Raw genomic sequence first — 11,375 nt, 5'->3', positions numbered from 1 at the left:
TTGTTTGTTTGTTTTGACACGGAGTCTCGCTCTATCGCCCAGGCTGGAGGGCAGTGGCACAATCTCGGCTCACTGCAGCCTGCGCCTCTTGGGTTCAATCGATTCTCCTGCCTCAGCCTCCTGAGTAGCTGGGATTACAGGCGCCCGCCATCACGCCCGGCTAATTTTTGTATTTTTAGTAGAGATGGGGTTTCACCATGTTAGCCAGGCTGGTCTGGAACTCCTGACCTCAGGTGATCAGCCCACCTCAGCCTCCCAAAGTGCTGGGATTACAGGCGTGAGCCACCATGCTCGGCCCTTTTTTAATTTTTAAGACAGAGTTTTGCTCTGTCGCCCAGGCTGGAATGCAGTGGTGTGAGATAGTTCATTGCAGCCTCAACCTCCCAGCTCAAGTGATCCTCCTGCTTCAGCCTCCTGAGTAGCTGGGACTACAGGCATGCACCACTATACCTGGCTAATTTTTGTACTTTTTTTTTTTTTTTTTTGAGACGGAGTCTCGCTCTGTTGCCCAGACTGGAGTGCAGTGGCCAGATCTCAGCTCACTGCAAGCTCTGCCTCCCAGGTTCAAGCCATTCTCCTGCCTCAGCCTCCCGAGTAGCTGGGACTACAGGCACCCGCCACCTCACCCAGCTAGTTTTTTGTATTTTTTAGTAGAGAGGGGGTTTCACCGTGTTAGCCAGGATGGTCTCGATCTCCTGACCTCGTGATCCGCCCGTCTCGGCCTCCCAAAGTGCTGGGATTACAGGCTTGAGCCACCGCACCTGGCCCTTTTTTGTACTGTTTTGTAGAGATGGGGTCTCACTGTGTTGCCTAGGCTAGTCTTAAACTCCTGGGCTCAAGCGACCCTCCCACCTTGGCCTCCCCAAATGCTGGGATTACAGGTGTGAGTCACCACACCACCTCCATTCTTCTCTTTTATTTTCTTTCTTATTTTCTCTCTCCCTCCCTCCCTCCCTCCCTCCCTCCCTTTCTTCCTTCTTTCTTTCTTTCTTTTTTTCTCTCTCTCCTTCTTTCTTTTTTTCTTTACTCTCACTGCATCACCCAGGCTGGAGTGCAGTGGTGCAATCTTGGCTCACTGCAGCCTCCACTTCCTGGGTTCAAGCAGTTCTCATGCCTCAGCCTCCCAAGTAGCTGGGATTACAGGTGCATGCAACCATGCCTGGCTAATTTTTTTATTTTTAGTAGAAATGGGTTTCGCCATGTTGTCCAGGCTAGTCTTGAACTCCTGGCCTCAAGTGATCCGCCTGCCTCAGCCTCCTAAAGTGCTGGGATCACAGATGTGAGCCACCACACCTGGCCTTGTTCTTCTCCTTTCTAACGGACAGCATTTGTGGGTCATTCTGTTCCTATTCCACCATTGTATGCTGAGTGTGTGTATTAGTTTTCTGGGGCGACCTTAACGAGATACTGGGTGGCTTCAACAATAAAAATTTATTTCCTCACAGCTCTGGAGGCTGGAAGTCCAAGATCAAGGTGCTAGTGGGGTTGGTTTCTTCCTTCCCTCCCTGGCTCGCCTGTGTCCTCACGTGGCCTCCTCCGTGTGCACACCTGCCTGCCGTCTCAGTCTGTGAGTCCACATTTCCTTCATATATGGACACTAGACACATTGGATTAAGGCCCATCCTGACGACTTCATTTTACCTGAATTACCACTTTACAGATCTTATCTCCAGCCAGGCGCAGAGGCTCACGCCTGTAATCCCAGCACTTTGCAAGGCTGAGGAAGGCAGATCTTTTGAGGTTAGAAGTCCGAGACCAGCCTGGCCAACATGGGGAAACACCCTCTCTACTAAAAATACAAAAAAACACAGCTCACGTTAAAAAATTACAAAAAAATTTGAGGATCATTTGAGGTCAGAAGTTCAAGACCAACCTGGTCAACATAGTGAAACCAGGTCTCTACTAAAATACAAAAAAAAAAAAAAAAAATAGTCCAAGCTAAAAAAAATCAGCATGCATCGCAGCTACGCGGGAGGCAGAGTCACAATCGCTCGAACCTGGGAAACAGGTTGCAGCGAGCCGCCGAGGTTATACCACCGTGCTCTAGCCTGAGCGACAGAGTGAGACTGCATCTCAAAAAAAAAAAAAAAAAATCTTATCTCCAAATATGTTACTTTGTAAAGTACTGGAGGTAGGGGCTTCAACATCTGAATTTGGGTGGGGAGACAATTGAACCCATAACAGTGTGTGAGACCAGAAAATTCCTCCCGCCTCCCCATTTACAGGTCTCCTATGGGGAGACACATTGACGGGGGACACTCGCTGGGTTGCGTTTCACTGGTGGCTGGGCTGGAGGGTCCACAAAGGCTCACGTCATGTGAGTGGCACCTCAGGGCTCTTCCACAGGCCCTTCTTTCCATGCAGCTCTCTTGGGCTTCCTCACAGCATGGTGGGTTTTTTCACCGTGGCTGGCTTCCAAGAGGAAGCACTTCAAGCTGGGTGAGAGCAGATGCCTCAAATCTTTGCAGCCTCAGCCTCGGAAATCACACAGCGTCGCTTCTGCTGCATCCTGTTGATGAAAGCCAGTTCTGGAGTCAGCCCAGATCCAAGGGGAAGAGGAAAAGACTCCATATCTTGCTGGGAGGAATGACTAAGAATCTGCAACCATCTCCAATCCACCACGCCCATGCAAGAGACAGGAGTGATACTTGCAACCAAGATGGTGAACAGCAGCAGATTGGTCACTGTTTCCAGTTATTCACCATCGTCCCAGTGAAAGGATTATCCATCCTGCTCCATTGCTACATGACATGCACAGTGTCCGGTGCTGGGTACACTTCCCCTCCCCACCAAATCATATTTGGTCACGTGACTTGCTTTAGCCAGTGAATCCAGAGCCCAAGTCCTAGCAGGCCATTCAAAGGAGAAACTTCAAGAGCCGTCACGTGGGTTGGCCAACCTGCCTGCACTTTTCCCTTTAAACAGAGCTGTGTTTTCTAGAGAGGGGCCTCAGACAAGCCTCCCTGTTCCACAGAATACAAATCCAATTGGTAAGACTTCTATCCATCTTAAGAAACCTTTATATTGTTAAATCTCTCCATTCTCAAATATTCAAAGCCCTTAAATTCATTTATTTTTCTAGAAGTAACACCTGGCAAGTTTGGTATCTCAAGGCACCACCCATTCCTTCTTAATCCACAAGAACTCCCTGAGGGTGAGGAACCTGGGAGGTCACCACAGCCTGCAAATTTGAGCCTGGATATAGTGAGTGTCTGGAGTGGATGGACTTTCTGGAGGTGTGTGCACATTGTCGGCCAAATCTCAGCCTTGAACTGAGTCCTGAGCTTAGGACTCCTCCTGGCTCTCTTCTAGGAACATTGTGGCTCAGAGAGGTTAAGTGAGTTGCCCAAGGTCACTCAGGTAGAAAGTGGCAGGGCCAAGACTAGACCCCAGGGCCATCTTGCTCCAAAGTTCTTTTTTTTTTTCTTTTTTTGGTTGTTTTTTTGAGACGGAGTCTCGCTCTGTCGCCCGGGTTGGAGTGCAGTGGCCCCGATCTCAGCTCACTGCAAGCTCCGCCTCCCGGGTTTATGCCATTCTCCTGCCTCAGCCTCCCGAGTAGCTGGGACTACAGGCGCCCGCCACCTCGCCCGGCTAGTTTTTTGTATTTTTTTTAGTAGAGACGGGGTTTCACCATGTTAGCCAGGATGGTCTCGATCTCCTGACCTCGTGATCCACCGGTCTCGGCCTCCCAAAGTGCTGGGATTACAGGCTTGAGCCACCGCGCCCAGCCGCTCCAAAGTTCTTAACCACTAGACTTCCTGGCTCTCACCCTGTACGTGGGTTGCAGATATTTGGTTTTGTTATCTTATTTTTATTTTATTTTATTTTATTTTGAGACAGGGTCTCTGTCTGTCATCTAGGCTGGAGTGCAACAGCACAATCATGGCTCACTGCAGCCTCGACCTCCTTGGGCTCAGGTGATCCTCCCACACCTCAGCCTCCCGAGTAGCTGGGACCATAGGTTCATGCTACCACATCTGGCTAATTTTTGTATTTTTTTTTTTTTTTTAGATGGAGTTTTGCTCTTGTTGCCCAGGATGGAGTGCAATGGCATGATCTCTGCTCACCGCAGCCTTCGCCTCTGGGGTTCAAGCTATTCTCCTTCAGCCTCCCTAGTAGCTGGGATTACAGGCATGCACCACCACGCCCAGCTGATTTTGTATTTTTAGTAGATACGGGGTTTCTCTATATTGGTCAGGCTGGTCTTGAACTTCTGACCTCGGATGATCCTCCCTCCTCGACCTCCCAAAGTGCTGGGATTACAGGCGTGAGCCATGGTGCTGGCCCTAGATATTTGTTAAGTGGACGAATAAACTATCCAATGGTTCCTTTGGAAACCTGAAAGGTTTTGGATGCAGTGATAGAGGTGCTCCAATCTCAAGGATTGGCTAAAAGTCATAGGAACTTGGGGCGGGGTAGGGTACACTGAACGGGGTCCACTGTCTCCCCAACTCTACCTCCTCTGCCCTCAGAGGAGAATCTGGTGTTTGTAATGCAGAATATGGAGAATGTGTACAAATGATAGCGACACTGACATTTACTGAGAGATTGCAATGCCCAGCCCCCAGCCTCAGAGACCCCCGCTAATTTTACTCCTTTACATCTTCTCAGGGATGTGGTGAGGTTAGAGACCATCATTATTCCCATTTCACTAGTGAGAAAACTGAGGCACACAGTAGGCTGAGTCCATGCCTCCCAAACTATCTGTGATGATGGAACTTCGAGAAAAAATGTTGCAATCTGTCAGGAATTATATTTTTATAATACACACAGTCACAATGGGATGTAGGCAGTGTCAAATTGCTATGAAAGTTGCTAAATGCTTATTCTCAGTTCTATACTTAGCATGTCGTGTCCACAAACAGTGTGTGGTCCAGCACCGGTCCTCGGACCGCGCCTTGGGTAGCGCGGGGTCAAGTCACAGCGTGTGACTGGGGGGGCCAGGATTTGGACCCAGAGTGTCTCACTCCAGAGCATGGGCTCTGAACCACTCACCAGAGGGGCATGGATCATGAGGACGAGCGGGGAAGGGTCTGCCCGCTGAGCAGATTACATAACAAATATCCGAGGGAGAAGGGGGAGAACGCAGGCTGGTGTCAGGACTGCCGGAGCCTCCGGCAGGCACAAAACAACAGCCTGTCTATGGAGAGAACCGGAGCAAGGAAACAGGCGCTGGTAAGAACTATTGCTGTGGGGTTTGAACTCGGCCCCTTTGAGGTTCTTTGGGAGTCACAAGGACATTCAGAAAGTTCGTTTAAATGACTTACAACTGCTGGATTATCAGGTCCCAGGAGGCAGAGACTGAGCTACGTGGAAGCCCAGCTTTTATTTGGGTTACACTGCACTAGTATGGGTTTCCGCGCATCTCTCTCCACTCCCACATAAGTTATTTATGCTTATTTTATTACTTCTTTTTTTTTTTCTTGAGACGGAGTCTTGCTCTGTCACCCAGGCTGGAGTGCAGCGGTGTGATCTTGGCTCACTCCCACCTCCGCCTCCCGAGTTCAAATGATTCTCCTGCCTCAGCCTCCTGATTAACTGGGATTACAGGCATGCACCAACATGCCTGGCTAATTTTTGTATTTTTAGTAGAGACAGGGTTTCACCATATTGGCCAGGATGGTCTCGAACTCCTGACCTCATGATCGCCCGCCTTGGCCTCCCAAAGGACTGAGATTATAGGCATGAGCCACCGAGCCTGGCCTTTTTTTTTTTTTTTTTTTTTTTGAGATAAGGTCTCACTCTGTCGCCCAGGCTGGAGGACAATGGCACCATCTCGGCTCACTGCAGCCTCGACTTCCCAAGCTCAGGCAATCCTCCCACCTCAGCCTCTTGAATAGCTGTGACTATAGGCACACACCACCACTCCCAGCTAATTTTTTTTTTTGTATTTTTAGTAGAGAGAAGTTCACCTTGTTGCCCAGGTTGGTCTCAAACTCCTGGGCTCAAGTGATCCACCCGCCTTAGTCTCCCAAAGTGTTGGAATTACAGATGTGAGCCAACGTGCCCAGTCCACTCCCAAAGAATTTAAAACACCACTAAATTATTACCTCCTGAGGGTTCAGTGAATACTCCTGGGGTTAGTGAAGAATGAATACACAGATAAGGGATCAGCCATAAAGTCATCCTTCCATGTCCACTGTGTGCAAGGCTCAAAGCCAATGCCAGATACAGAGGGCCAGGAGGAGACCCAACCCCTTCTACTATCAAAGAGGGTCAGCCAAAGGGGGTCATCGATGAGGGATGGGATTAAGAGTGGCTGTATTAGTCCGGATGCGGTGGCCTACGTCTGTAATCCCAGCACTTTGGGAGGCTGAGGCAGGTGGATTGCCTGAGGCCAGGAGTTCGAGACCAGCCTGGCCAACATGGCAAAACCCTGTCTCTAATACAAAAAAAAAAAAAAAAGAGTGAGTGGTTATATTTTCTTCATCGGATTCATCTGTATTTTCTACAATATCTACAATAGGCATGCATTACTTATGTAATAAGGATGAGATTATTTTGGCAAAAATGCCACAGTTCCCACTTTAAGCTTGCCCCTAGTTCAGCTGGAGAAAAGACAGTTGGCCCATTGAGGGTAAGGATACCACAGACGAAGGTGCTCAATACATGTCTGGGTTACATTTCAGTCACGCACCAGGAGCGGAAAAGGTCGAAGAGGCCTTTCTGAGAAGGGTTTCTTTTCTTTGTCTCTTTATCTCCTGCCGCTGCCGGTGCCGCCGCCCCTAGTGTGGAAGCTCACTGTGGACAAGGTCAGTCTGCGTGGGGCTGTTCCCTCCACTGGGGCAGGGTCTGTGACAGCCACAGTCACCCCAGCGTGGCTGGCAGGGTCGGCTCCTTCCTGGATGGCTGACGTCTCCTTCCAGCTCTCTGTTCAGTTTCCAAGGGGACCAGGGACAGAGAAAGGCAGGCAGCACAGCCCCCGGACCTGCAGAGCCACAGCAGCGAGGTGCTGCTTCACGTCCCCCTGGGTCTCTGTGGCCCTGGCCCTGCCACAGCCATGGCTGCCTCCTCCCTCCCACTTACTTCCGGTCACCTGGCAGGCGGGTCCCTGGGGGCAGAACACAGGGTCCCCAGCTTTGCTCCTCGCTCTCCTCCCAGCTCCTGCCTCTGTTTCTGGCTGTCTCAGCGGCTGCTCAAGGTCAAGGAACAAACAGATAAACCCTTTCTCTGGAACCGGCTCGGAGAGGACGCCTCCAGCTAGAATCCAATTCTGAGTCAGGGCCAGGGCTCTCTCTTTCCTGCGAATGTGAAGACAGGAAGGAAATTTTTGCAGCCATAAAATCGGTAAAAATGTTTTGTAGGCAGAGAAGAGGCCAAGCCGTTGGCTTTGGTTTAAGGCACAAACAGCAAAAGGGAACGGTCAGACCCGGGGAGGGAGGGCCTGGGGAGTAAACTCTAATATTCGGGCAGCCAGAGCAAGACTTTTGTTGCCCCAGGGCCAATCAGGTGTTGGACATGGCGTGGAGGACATGGACTTGGTCCCCGGCTCACCGGGACGGGAAGATATGGGGGTCTGACCAGGCAGTTGAAGACTCGGGACTCTTCTAGGCTGTTGGCCAAGACGGCCGGGAGCTGGAGCCAGGACCATGGATTCAGAGACGCAGTGTGGACAGCAATGAATTTGATGGCTCTCATGTCTTAGAGGGACGAACCTGGAGCCCAGAGGAGTGGACATGGGCCAGCCTGGGAAGGTTGTGGCGGGGATTTAGGACTTTATCCAGAAGGCAGCGGGAGGAATGAAAATGGAGAGAGGGGGACGTGGCCCAGCTTATGTGTTAGAAACACTCCTCTGACTGGCCGGGTGCGGTGGCTCACGCCTGTAATCCTAGCACTTGGGGAGGCCAAGGCGGGTGGATCGCCTGAGGTCAGGAGTTCGAGACCAGCCTGACCAACATGGAGAAACCCCGTCTTTACTAAAAATACAAACATTAGCTGGGTGTGGTGGTGCATGCTTGTAATGCCAGCTACTCAGGAGGCTGAGGCAGGAGAGTCACTTGAACCCGGGAGGCGGAGGTTGCAGTGAGCCGAGATCGTGCCACTGTACTCCAGCCTGGGCAACAAGAGTGAAACTCCATCTCAAAAAAAATAAAAATAAAAAATAAAGAAAGACTCCTCTGACTGCACTGTGTGTGTGGCCTGGAGACAGGAAGGGCAGCGAGAAGGCGGCTGCCATGCCCACCCATGTTGGTGACCAGGCAGGGCGAGGATGATGGAGAGTCTAGGTGTGCTGTGGGCAGAATCGTTAGATCCTGGTGACTGGATATGGCGGGGCGTTGGGTAGAGAGGAAGGGGATAAGGCCGACACCCAGGAGCCCCAAGAGGAAGAAGAGAAGGAGGTGGTTTTGGGGGAGGTTTCATATTTTTTGTGTGTTTTTGTTCGTTGGTTTGTTTTTGTAGAGAGACAGGTTCTCACTTTGTTCCCCAGGCTGGTCTCAGACTCCTGGCCTCAAGCAATCCTCCCACCTTAGCCTCCCAAAGTGCTGAGATTACAGGCGAGAGTTACCGTGCCTGGCCACTTGCATTTTTTATCTCTTGAATATTTGGGGGGCTCTGGCCAAGTCCGTGGGGCAGGACACCAAGAAGGATAAGGCACAGCCCTGCCCAAAGAAGCTGGAATCCACACATGGCAACAAAAAGCCTGCAGGGGTGGAACTGCAGGCTTTAACTATGAGCATATGGGGAGTTTAAAAGATTGGGGAGCCTGGAGGGACGTGGGGAACAGGCCTATTTGGAAGGGCCAGTGGTAAACAGCCAGACGACAAGGACCTGGCCTTCTGTACCTTCCACGTTCCCTTCTCACCTGGCCCTGCTCCGTGCCACGCAGGTGGTCCCAGCTCCACGGCCTGGCCCTGTGACCCAGCTCCAGCCTCAGTAGCCTCTCCTGTGCTCTGGTGGGCCACCCGCTCTGAAGTGACTGCCAGAATGCGACTGGATGGTCCTCAAGAAGCCTCTTGCCTCCTGTCCTCTGTTGGGAAGACCTTCCCTTCTTCTCCAGTCCAGGAGCCTCCAACTCATTCTCCTGCCTCAGCGTAGGTTTCTTCCTTCCTAGCCCCGAAACTGGGCTGGGCGCACCTCTCCTGTGCTGAAGAAATGTTCTTCGGATGGAAGGATGAAGGGACGAAAGGATGGAAAAAGATGGAAAGATGGAGTGTGGAGGGATGGGGGGTGGAAAGATGGAGGGATGGGGGATGGAGGGATGGAGAGATGGGGGATAGAGGGATGGAGGGATGGGGGATGGAGGGATGGAGGGATGGGGGATGGAAGGATGGAGGGATGGGGATGGGAGATGGAGGGATGGGAGGATAGGGGATGGAGGGATGGAGGGATGGGGATGGGAGATGGAGGGATGGGAGAATGGGGGATGGAGGGATGGAGGATAGAGGGATAGAGGGATAGGGGATGGAGAGATGGAGAGGTGGAGGAATGGAGGAGGGGGGATGGGGGATAGAGGGATGGAGTGAAGGGATGGGGATGGAGGGATGGGAGATGAAGGGATGAAGGGATGGGGTATGGAAGGATGGGGGACGGAGGATGAGGGATGGAGGGATGGGTATGGGAGATGGAGAGATGGTGGATGGAGGGATGGGGATGGGAAGATGAAGGGATGGGGAATGGAGGGATGGGGAATGGAAGGATGGGGGATGGGAGGATGGAGGGATGGGGGATGGAAGGATGGGGATGGAGGGATGGGGGATGGATAGATGGGGATGGGAGGATAGGAGACAGAGGGATGGAAGGATCGGGGTATGAAAGGATGGGGGATGGGGATGGAGGGATGGGGGATAGGAATGGGGGTGAGGGATGGGAGATGGAGGGATGGGGATATATGGTGAATGGATGGATGGACAGGGGGATGACTGGAGACCTAGATAGGCAGATGATGGACGGAAAGGCAGACAGGCAGTTTGGGCAGGTGGAAGGGCAGGGGAGGAGTGAACTGGACAGAGGAAAGGGCAGGTGGTGGGTGGTGGAGGTGGAGGGTGGTGGAGGCGGTGGTTGGTGGAGGTGGAGATGGTGGGTGGAGGTAGTGGGTGGCAGTGGTGGGTGGTGGAGACGGTGGGTGGTGGAGGTGGAGGTGGTGGGTGGAGGTGGTGGGTGGCAGTGGTGGGTGGTGGAGACGGTGGGTGGTGGAGGTGGAGGTGGTGGGTGGAGGTGGTGGGTGGCAGGGTGGATGAATGGAAAGGAGACAAGATTGGCTCAGCAGGCTGAGGTTTGCCCTCTCTCTCCGTCCCCCCAACATGGATGGGCGGAATGAGTAGGAATCTTTCTCTCCTGACTCCTCCTCAGACCCCTCAGCTTCCTCAGAGCACACCCTACACTGGATGGGACCTGCTGGGCACTGCAGCCGGAGATGTAACTGGCACCAGGAACCTCCCTCCATCTTGTCCCTGTCCCACAGCTCTTCACCCGTGGGTGTCTTTTTGCCGACTGGTCTGATTACTGGCGAGAATCTGGTGATTGGGGATGAAAGAAGTTCGGGTCTCCTCTACATGTCTGTTTTCTTCCTGCTTCCTTTCTTGCCTTCTGCCTCCTCCTCCTCCTCCCATGTCTTTCCAGCAAAGCACAGGATACCCAGATGGCTTGGGCCAGGCTGAAGGCACAGCCGTAGCCAGCAACCAGTCACCTGAGCCCTGCTGCCTTCGGCCCCTGCCGGCCCAGCCAGTGCGGGTCCCTGCTGCCTGGTGCCCACCCCGCCCGCCCGGCAGCTCCGATTTTCAGCTTGGGTTTGATCGGCTGCCAGGATCTCCCAAATGTCAGCTGCAACGTTAGCATCTTTAAGAGAGCGCCCGAGGCGATCTTTAAGCTGGGAGGCTGGGCCCCATGCTGATGAGAGGAGTCTGCTCCGAGCTGACAGCTCTGCCTCCTGCCTCCCCGGCCTTGGTTCTGGGAGCCTGTGGCCCCCATTCTTCGGGCTGGACAGCAGCAAGACTCTTTTTTGAACCTGGGTGAAGCAGGGCTTTGCCAGCTGAGATCAGTCCCTACAGCAGCCCCCACCAGGGAGCCCCAAGAAGGAGGGGAGGGGCCTAACCCAGAGAGGGAGTGGATATATATTTGTTAACTGAATGGCTGCATGAACCTCCAAAGCTGCCTTAGAGGCGAGTGCTGACGGCGCTTTCTGCCCTGCCATCACCTTCAGGGGGAGATACTCAGGGTGGGGACATGGGCAAAGGTGCCCAACTCTGGCTAGGGGCCTGGGCCAGTGTCCCAGATCTAGCATGTGGGAGCTGTGTGACCTTGGAGAAGTTGCCAGCCCTCTCTGAGCCTCAGCTTTCCCATCAGTGAAAATGTGGGCTAGGGGATAGAATGCCAGAATGCCAGCTGCGTAGAGTTGTTGGGGAATCCAGGGAGATGAAGAGATAGGAACACCTGCT

General features: G+C 52.7%; 1 long non-coding RNA gene across 1 annotated transcript; it reads left to right on the top strand.

Moving 5' to 3' along the window:
* Positions 1–8,893: 8,893 nt before the first annotated feature.
* LOC123569188 (uncharacterized) lies at positions 8,894–10,491 on the top strand. The gene is made up of 2 exons (XR_006692786.2): positions 8,894–9,032; positions 10,291–10,491. It is a non-coding gene; the product is annotated as an uncharacterized lncRNA (long non-coding RNA).
* The last annotated feature ends 884 nt before the right edge of the window (positions 10,492–11,375 follow it).

Source organism: Macaca fascicularis, chromosome 15 (assembly GCF_037993035.2).
Source record: "Macaca fascicularis isolate 582-1 chromosome 15, T2T-MFA8v1.1".
NCBI classification, from domain to species: Eukaryota; Metazoa; Chordata; class Mammalia; order Primates; family Cercopithecidae; genus Macaca; species Macaca fascicularis.
The sequence above is the reverse complement of the archived record's forward strand: the minus strand, read 5'-3'. Positions and strand labels throughout refer to the sequence as shown.